At 37.2% G+C, this 9,551-nt stretch overlaps 1 long non-coding RNA gene across 1 annotated transcript; it reads left to right on the forward strand.

Moving 5' to 3' along the window:
- Positions 1 to 5,140: 5,140 nt before the first annotated feature.
- On the forward strand, positions 5,141 to 6,594 carry LOC141627200 (uncharacterized). Its single transcript, XR_012536753.1, has 2 exons — positions 5,141 to 5,240; positions 6,009 to 6,594. It is a non-coding gene; the product is annotated as an uncharacterized LOC141627200 (long non-coding RNA).
- Positions 6,595 to 9,551: the final 2,957 nt, after the last annotated feature.

The raw sequence follows: 9,551 nt of genomic DNA on the forward strand, positions 1-9,551 counted from the left end.
TGGAAAGAAGATTCTAGAGTCATACATAACTCTCTCAAGAATTAGAAAAATGAGATTAACAAGTAAGGGATGTAAAAACTCAAAATAAAAGAGCGGAGGAAGAACAAAACGAAGAACTAGGTACATACCAATAACCACGTTAGGGTTGGCCTCAGCCTCAGCACGACTCAAATGATAAACATGGCCATTAAGTCGAGTGGTAGCCTTCTTTGCAGTTATGGGCGCAACGGTCTTCTTCTTCGGGCAAACAAATGATTTATGACCTGGTTCATTGCAGTGATAGCAAACAATGGCAACTCCTCCACAAGTAAATCCTGGGTGGAAAGGCTTGCCGCAACTGTAGCAGAACACTTCCTTATTTTCATCATCCTTATTCTTATCATCATTATTCCCATCATCACGGGGAGCAAAAAAGGGCAACTTATAACTAGTATCTCCATGAGAATTAAACTTCTTGGCAGGAGCAGAAGGAGTAGAAGAAGAGGGGTAAGGTCTCTTATGAGATGAAGTATTGGCACGGGCAGCCTCCTCCTTGTTTCGCTCCAAAGATTTCTCATTCCACAATGCGGCGTTGTAGATCTTTTATACTGTGTCTAGATCTCGAGGCATCAAATGAGTAACCTCAGCTTTCAACTTCCTACGGTAGTAAAAGACTCTGCGGGCTTTATTAGGGAACAACTCCTCAACAAAGTGCGCCAGTTTGTTGAAGTGGTCGGTAAATCTTGCACTGACATGTTCTTTCCTTGATTCCACTCCATGAATTCATCTATCTTTTGGTGTTTCAACTCTTCAGGATAGAACCTCCTCTCGAGCATGGCTACGAACTCGCTCCAGCCAAATCCGGGTATAAGTAAAGCAGCAGGGCCTACTATCCTCCACTAGTGGTTGGCCTCCCCCTGCAGATAGTGGACGGCCAACTTCACCTTGTGCTGATTAGGAACCTCACAAATCTCGAACTGCCTCTCCATTTGAATAATCCACAGCGTCATCACCTCGGGATCAATAGTCCCTTTGAAGTATTCCAACTTGCTCTTTGCCATCTGTCCAGCAGCATGAGAAAGACTTAACTTTTGCTGTCCACCGTTTCCTCTACCGTGAGGAACCATGTGCTCAATTCTGTTGGTCAGCTCGTTAAGCGAATAAATGATCGCTTGGTTGATTGCATTCTGATCGGGCACTCCACCTTGTCCGCGTCCGCGTCCTCCCGACATCTTAAAAGAAAGGTAACACATAGTCAACGCTAAGCATTGATGAGTAAGAACACATAGACTAACATCCAAGTCCTTATCGGTTTCTACACATCTCTCACTAAATCATTTATTTAGTCAAATCATTTTTTAGGCATTTCCCTAAAGATTAATGTGTGACCGTCGGGAGCAGTGATGCTCTGATACCAACTGTAATACCCTACAAAATTCTAGTGCAAAACAGTGGCGGAAACACTGTCAAATGGGATTAAATCACAATGATAAAATAAAACTAAGTATTATTATAACGAGAATGTGAAAATTCTCAAGAATAAAATTCAAATAGTCAAGTCTAAACAATTGCCACTTTTATAAAAAAGCCGAAAATAAAATTCCTCAAAAGTGTTCAAACTAAAACCATAAAAGAAAGTAGAAAAACATAGTAGGATCTGCAAACCACTCGCTAGCTCACTTTTCGAATCCAGCAAAACCAAAACCTGTCATGTTATATACATAACATCCACAATCAGTGGGGAATAACTCAGGCGTTCTCCCAACCACATTTCAACAAGGTAAAAATCAAGTAAATGCCAAAACAATAATTACTTGAAATATGAAATTTCAATAAAACATAATATGTTCAAAAAATAAATAAACATTGAACAATTGAAAATCCAAATCAAAGTTCAAAACATTAAAGTATAAGATACAATATCAAATACTCCTTATGGAAAATCAGCTTAGTGTCTTAGTATAGATTTTCACTCGGGGCTATGCTAAGGTACCATAATACCACTCAGCTATAATAGGGCGGCGACTTACCTCACTGTGCATCACTCCAGGATAACACCGGTACGAGGCCCTAGTCTAAGATATGTACACAACTCCTGAAATGACTTCATATCCAGTTCGACTACTGATGCATCACTCTAGGATAACACCAGTTCTATAGCTAATGGCAACAACTTATTACACTGATGCATCACTCCAGGATAACACCAGTTGCATAGCTGAAAGCACAACTATGCATATCCTAAGTTATTATTCTAAACTTCACACATAACTGTTCCATAAGTATTCAAAACCACTTCAAAAATAGAAGTATCATTTAATCATCTCTCCAAAAAAAGGCAACTTCCAAAAATAAAGACTTTCTAAAAAGGAAATTTTATAAAAATAGAAACCTTCTCAGAAACAAATCTCGATCTTATGAAAATAGTAATAAATGATGTTATAAATAATATCATAAAAGAAGTTAGAATATATGAATTATTAACTTATTTCTAAATCGGGTAAAACAATTTTAAACATTAATTCTTCATTAAAATTAATAAAATAATTTTAGTCAAATACTCCCTCCTATTCCACATAATCGTCCCATTGTCCATTTCCATCTAGTCGGGTAATTGTCCCATTGTCTATTTTTGGTAAGTGATGTGTGGTCCAAATTCAATTCCATTTCCGTCTATTCACATAATTGTCCCATTGTCTGTTTTGTGTGGTCTAAACTCATTTCTTAATTCTTGTGCCATTTTCACAATGAGACGGTTATGTAGAATAGGAGGGAGTACTTCTTATAAAGCAGGCTCTTAACACATTCTGTAATCATATGAAAAATGACCATAATACCATTCTCCATAAATTTACTTCAAAACCATTCTTTACTCAGTTTAACGAAACAGTGTTTTATTTGTATAAAATCGAGTTTAACTTCAACACTCATGAGATTTAACTTGAGTACTTTTTATAACATATATGACCAACATGTAAAATTTCGTAAAAAGATATGCTCATTTGATATATGAACCGAATTAAAAACCAGATTATCGTAAAAACCGCAAAACACCATTTTAATAAATAAAATTAGTTTCCTACAAATTATGTTAGAAAAAAAAATTTATATTATTTTAAAATATCATAAAAGTTTAAAAATAATTTTACTAGCAATCATAAACCGTAAATATAATTTATTAAAATTATTTCACTAAAACAGCCAAAATCGTATTTAATTTATTAAAAATAGAATTCGACCCAAAATAATTTTGTAATAAAACTTTTATCATCTTATGATGAATAGACAGAGCCATTAAAATAGATATCGTAATTTAGAAAAATCAAAAACAATTTAATTTCTAATAAACACCAAAACGGCCGAAACAATGTATAAATCATAATAATTAATAATTAAATCAAAAGATCAAAAATTTTATAATCCTAAGTCTTAAAATATGTCATAGGACTAGAATAAAATCATCAAGACGAATTGTCTTCATGGTTAGTATTTTAAAACCCTAGAAATCGATATATTGTAATTCAAACAATAACAACAACACATCTAATTAAAACAATACATAAACATGATGAATACATAAACAAAATTATTTTTGATATATGAATAAACATCAGAAACTTTCATGACATGAGATTAAAATTTCAAAACGTACAAATAATATATCAAAAATTGAATAAAACAATGATTAATTAAAACAACAAGCAACTACTCAACAATAATCATTGAAATGCCGAGTCATGCCCTTAAGAGTTACCTTTAATCGCTGTCCAAAACAATGAAATACTATTCTTCGAACCGATCTTGACGATAGCCTTCCAAAAACAAACATTCTTATATGACTAAATCATTATATACTAATTAAATAAAAATAAAACTAATTATAAGACAACGATTAAGGGTGATAATTACCCTTAGAATAGGATGAACGGATGACGAGAGAAGGTCGATCCGAATAAACAAGCAATAAGGCAAGCACGTACGTAGAATGATTTTCAAAACGGAAATAAAAAAGCAAGAAGGCAAGCACATATGTAAATTTTTTTTGAAACAAAGAACGTAGCAGCCGTAGGGTTCCTGCGTTCCTCTATTTTTTTTTGCAAGGGAGAATGATATGTGAATGATAAGATATTATATGAACAAATAAAATAAAAAGATGCTAAACACCTTTCAAAATATCTCGGCAAAAGGCTTGAACTTTGATCTTAAATTGATTATTTGAATAAAACTCGGTCCAATTGAGAAATTGGACTGCAAATCAACTAAGAACGGATTTAATTAAATAAATAAATCAAAACCTTAATTAAAGATAAAAATTTAAATCTCATAAATAAGAAGTAAAATATATGAGATTAGAAATGAATAAGAATAAAAAGAGGGTTCAATAGAAATCATTTTCGAAGTCCAACTAATTAACTCAGAGTAGAATTAGAATACGAATTAAATGAATAAATAAAATGAAACTCCAATGATTAGAAATATAATAACTCTCGAAAACAAATGTATATTTGAGACATAATAAAACATAAGAATTTAAAGGAAGAAAAAGAAATCACTCGGGAATAAATTACGAGTCAAACAAGTTAAGTCATAATCGAAAGTAAAAAAATGGTTCCGAATTAAATTAGAATAATGGTGGTGTTACATTCTTGTTTTCGAATATTTGTTTGTCACCACGTTGCATCGTGGAACAACGTCAACTAATTGTCCAAGATTTTGTAATGCGGTTTTCTCCGGTTCATGAGACATTTTCCCAATTACTACAACACTGGGCTTTTTTCAATCAGGACTCCAATGGTATATGATTCAACAAGATACCATAACAATAGATAAGCTTCCGGTGAAAATTTCCTGTAGTGATTTGGATTCATGTTTATGGTGGTAAGGAAAGGTTACTGTAATACTCCGTAATTTTATATATAATTAATTCTGAATAAATAATAATTATTGTCATAAAAATAAAAAAATAAAAAAATAAAATAAAATAACGGGGTGCATGGCCGGAGATTTGACCGAGTGAAAGGGGGATGTGTAGTTGGTTTGAGGGTTATCTATACTACCTAAATATTTTGATTATTTAATTAATTTAAGCAATTACCTAGAACCTTCCTACCACCTACCATGTTAGTATATAAACATATCTCATGCCTCACCATCACTTATTGTTCTACATCAAAAACTCAGACTTATAACTTGTGAGGAAAAGTGTAATTTTGTGAGACAACTTTAAGACGGAGTTTTCATCTCGCACTAAATTAATTGCGGTAAGTTATCTAATCGCGTTACATCAGATGTTTACGTTTGGCCGAGACCAAGACCGACCTTGACCCGCTGCTTTGACCGAACCGTTGACCTGCCGTGGGGCCGTGTGATCGACGGGTTGACCACTGTCGGACTGCCGTGTAGGGGGATGTTGATTGGGGCGATTTTGGGTGATTGTTATGGGTAGTTTACATCTTAATTTAATCAATAAAGAATAGTTTATAATTGTATACAATCTAATGTTGTTTAGGTGGTGGATTTGTGGAAGAAGCTTTCTAGTATAATTGCTAATTGAATTTTGAAGAATTGCTAAACGTAGCATATCTACTCAACTTACTTGCTTGTTAAATTAATTAATTGATGGATTTAGATGAATTATTGTTGCATTGTTGTCGTAAAACGGATTATTATTACTTTGTTGTTATGAGACGAATTGTTATTTCATTGTTATTATGATAATTATTCCACCATGAGTTATTGTTGCAGTGGTTGTCTTATGAGCATCTTAAAATTATTTTACTATCATTGCTGGGTTGGTTCTCTGTTTATTGGCATCTTTGAGAATGGTTGGTATTATGATAGTGATTATTGGTCGGCCTGGTATGGGGATGTGGAAGTGTCGTGGACCTGTGTGATTGTGGTCGGCTGATGCGTGTCTATTATATGATGTTTTGCACCTTATTTCACACGCATTTCAGAGCTCAATTGAGTAGTTTATGCTACTATTTCCCTTGTTTCGTGTATTTCTTCCTTTTCTTGTGATTTTGTAGGAATATGAAGATTTCAGCGGAAAATAAGCCGAATCCGTCCCTAAGTACTTAGCATTGCATTTGACATGGAGTATTGACTCGAGGAATGAGCTTGGTGCGCGTTTCAAGGCCTAAAGATAGCAAAAGCAAGGGTGCGTACGAGTTTAACAAGCGAAGAAGTGCTTCTCGACATTGCAGGCTGCTAAAATGGCTATATCTCGAGTTCTATAGCTGATAATCGAGTGATTCCAACTGGAGGTGAAAGCTTATCCTCTTAGCTTTCCAACGCCGCGTAGAACGCCTTATTTGACCAAGTAACGAAGAATGGCAGCTGTTTTAAGATCGGTGCGCGCTGCAGGAATCGTCAGAATGTAATTCTGTACAGCACCTTTGGTCGATCGACTGGCCTAAGTGGTCGATCGACCAACTTACGAGCTGATGCGTGAATTAAACTTATAGAACGAGAAACCCGAAGCCCATTTGTAATTAGGTTTGGAGAAGGAGTTACGTGATATTTTCTATATAATGTAACCCTTCCTGCTGCTTAAAGATCATCATTCATTAGTTTAGTTTAGCTTTCGACAATAAAATTTACTTTTCGCATTAAGCTTTGGTTCTTTCCTCTTCAGTTCTTCGTACGGTATTCTTCTGTTTTCTTTGTTAAATTTCATTACTTTAATTCTTCCGTAGTTTAGAATTGCTAGATAGGATCCCAAAGCCTATTTATCGTTTATGTTGATTATTTATTTATTTAATTCAAGTATGAATTCGATCGCTTTATCAGTTAAGTTTATTGCTGTTATTGTCAATATCATGAGTAGCTAAATCACCATTGCTAAGATGTAGGGGATCTATGGCGTAGATGGCATTAGAATAGGTGACCCCGCATTAGGGCTTGGTCGATCGACTGGCTTCTCTGGTCGACCGACTGAGCCGGTTAGTCGATCGACTGGGGTAGCTGGTCGATCGACTGACTTCGTGTTTGATTAGCATTGTTTGATTCGTTAAGTGCAATATTTAGCAATGAGACCGAGAGGAGACTTGTTAGATGCTTAGTTTTGACCGACCCATAGATCGAGAGATAGGGAAGGGCATTAATTAACGAATTAAGACGACTAAATTGCTGAGATCGAGAGATAATGTAATTTAGGCTTTAAGAATCACTTTTCAGGGCGAGAGCTAGTATTAGTGAGACTTAGGGACTGGTAGCATAGGCCGAAAGGAGCTACTAGTTAACTTGGACCGAAAGGACTTGTTTTACCCATCCTACACGACTGTATTTCGGACTTACCTAGGATTATGTGCCATCGCAGCTATAGTGAACCGACCGTCTTAGCATTCCTTTCATCGTTGTTTACATCCTTATTTACTTTTATTTATTTATTTATTTTATGTTGTTAGTTCTAGAATCAACTCAAACCAAAACCCCACAACAATTACCGATAGATGAAATAAAAGCAACTATAACTCCCGCCTCTCGTGGTTCGACCCTGTTACCACTAGCCTAGGGTAGTCTTAATAGGAAATTATAAATATTATTTTTGGTACTCACAACGACGGGTATCAAATTTTGGCGCCGTTCGGGAGGCGCGCTAGTTTTAGTTGTTCTTTATTTTAGTTCTTTTTTTCGCCTCGGGAAGACCGAGTACCTTGAGGCGGTTCTTACCTTCTTCTTTAGTGTTGTTTATCGCAACACTTCAGAAAGATCCACACATGTTCCATTCTCAGGAGCAGCAGGATCCATTTTGTGGGAGATGCGGCGGAGCGGGACACACATCTGATGCATGCGGGCACCCTAAGGAGAAGATGTTTGTTTTTCATCAACTTCAGCTCGACAATTCGTATAATTACGCTCCTACTTCACCGCATCAACCATATGAGCCTCCAAATGAAGCCCCACCACCATCCACTCCACAAAGCAAGAGTTGAAAAACGAAGTTGCGAGTTGACGAGTCTAGTGTTGCTTATGGTGGAGGTACGAGAAAAGCAATGCGACGAATCGGGTCTTAATCGCGAAGTCGATATCTCATATTGCAACATTGGATCAAAATGCAGTGAGATACCAAGTCGGTTTCACTCTCGAATCAGCGTATTGAGGAGACCGTACATGCAATGACGCCGAGGAGCGGGTCCGCTCTCGATGAACCCGAGAAAGTCACTGAAAAAGGGAAGAAGAAAAAGGGCGAGAAAAAGACGATCAAGATAATCACGGTCGATCGACCGACATACCCATCGATCGACGATCCGCAACATACAAAGCCAGCCATCGTTCTGTAGAAGTCATCGATCGATCGACATGCATGGTCGATCGACGACGCCGTCAGAGTAGGTGAGTCTTTTCATCCTCCAATGCCGACAACTTGAGGGATCACTTATTTCGGGTACGGCAACTCCGAATTCATTGAGGCAAGACCCGAGTCGATGGGTCGATCTCGGTTCCCAAGTATGACCCGATGTCGATTAATGGGTCATATCTGAGACGGTCTGAGGAAGGTTCGAGCTTCAACAAAGAGAAGGTGGTGGATTTTCAGCCTAAATCCACTGATGCCGGTATAAGAGACCTAGAGGAGAGGGCTAAGCTACTTCTGACAGCCCCATATCCCGAGAGGCTAGTACCAACGAAGGATGAGGTATATTTCGAAAAATTTAAAAATGTCATTCATGGTCTTAATGTGCAAGTACCTTTTCTTGAGTTGGTAAATCAAGTTCCCGCTTACATGAAATTCATGAAGCAACTTTTAAATAAGAAGCGGAAACTTGATAGGGTCGAGTCTCGTTAATTTAATGAAGAATCTAGCTCTTATTTGACTCACACTTTGCTCCACACAAGTTAGTCGACCGGGTAGCTTTTCTGTCCCTTGTAATATTGGTACCTTCTCAATTGAGAAGGCATTATGTGATTTAGGGGCTAGTATTAGTGTCATGCCTTTAAGTCTTGCTAGAAAATTGAAATTGACTAGGTTTGCAGTTACTAGCATGACGGTACAGATGGCTGATCGTTCTGCGGTCCAGCCTATAGGAGTCTTAGAAGACATTCCTGTGCAAATAGGAAAGTTTTTCTTCCCTGTTGACTTCGTTGATCTTGGATATACCCGAGGATGCTCATATTCCTATCATTTTGGGTAGACCCTTTCTCGCACACTGCGGTGCGTTATTGATGTTGGCTCGGGGACACGACCTTTAAAGTAGGGAAGCGGTTCATTAGTTTTGCCCGGACTTATAGGAAGAAAGATGCTATGTGTCTGTGACTTGTAATGCGATTTCTACTCGTAAGTCTTATGTCACACATCGACCCTCCTACTCCCTTGCCTGTACCTATTCCTGTTATGACACCTCCGCCCCAGATTGGGAGCAAATTGGAGGAAGATTCTTGTTTTGAGTATTGCAGAAATGGTTTGGGAAGGAGGAACCGCTAAGCGCTCATTTGTGAAGGAGCCCATTGTTCAAAGAGGCGGTCTAGGATGTCTTAGTTATGGCACGGACGAGGAGCCAGATGAGGAGCCCAAGAAGAAGGAGCCAGTCAAAATTTCGGAGTCAGATCTCGAGTGTGAGAAGCTAGATGAT

Source organism: Silene latifolia, chromosome Y (genome assembly GCF_048544455.1).
Source record: "Silene latifolia isolate original U9 population chromosome Y, ASM4854445v1, whole genome shotgun sequence".
Taxonomy (NCBI): Eukaryota; Viridiplantae; Streptophyta; class Magnoliopsida; order Caryophyllales; family Caryophyllaceae; genus Silene; species Silene latifolia.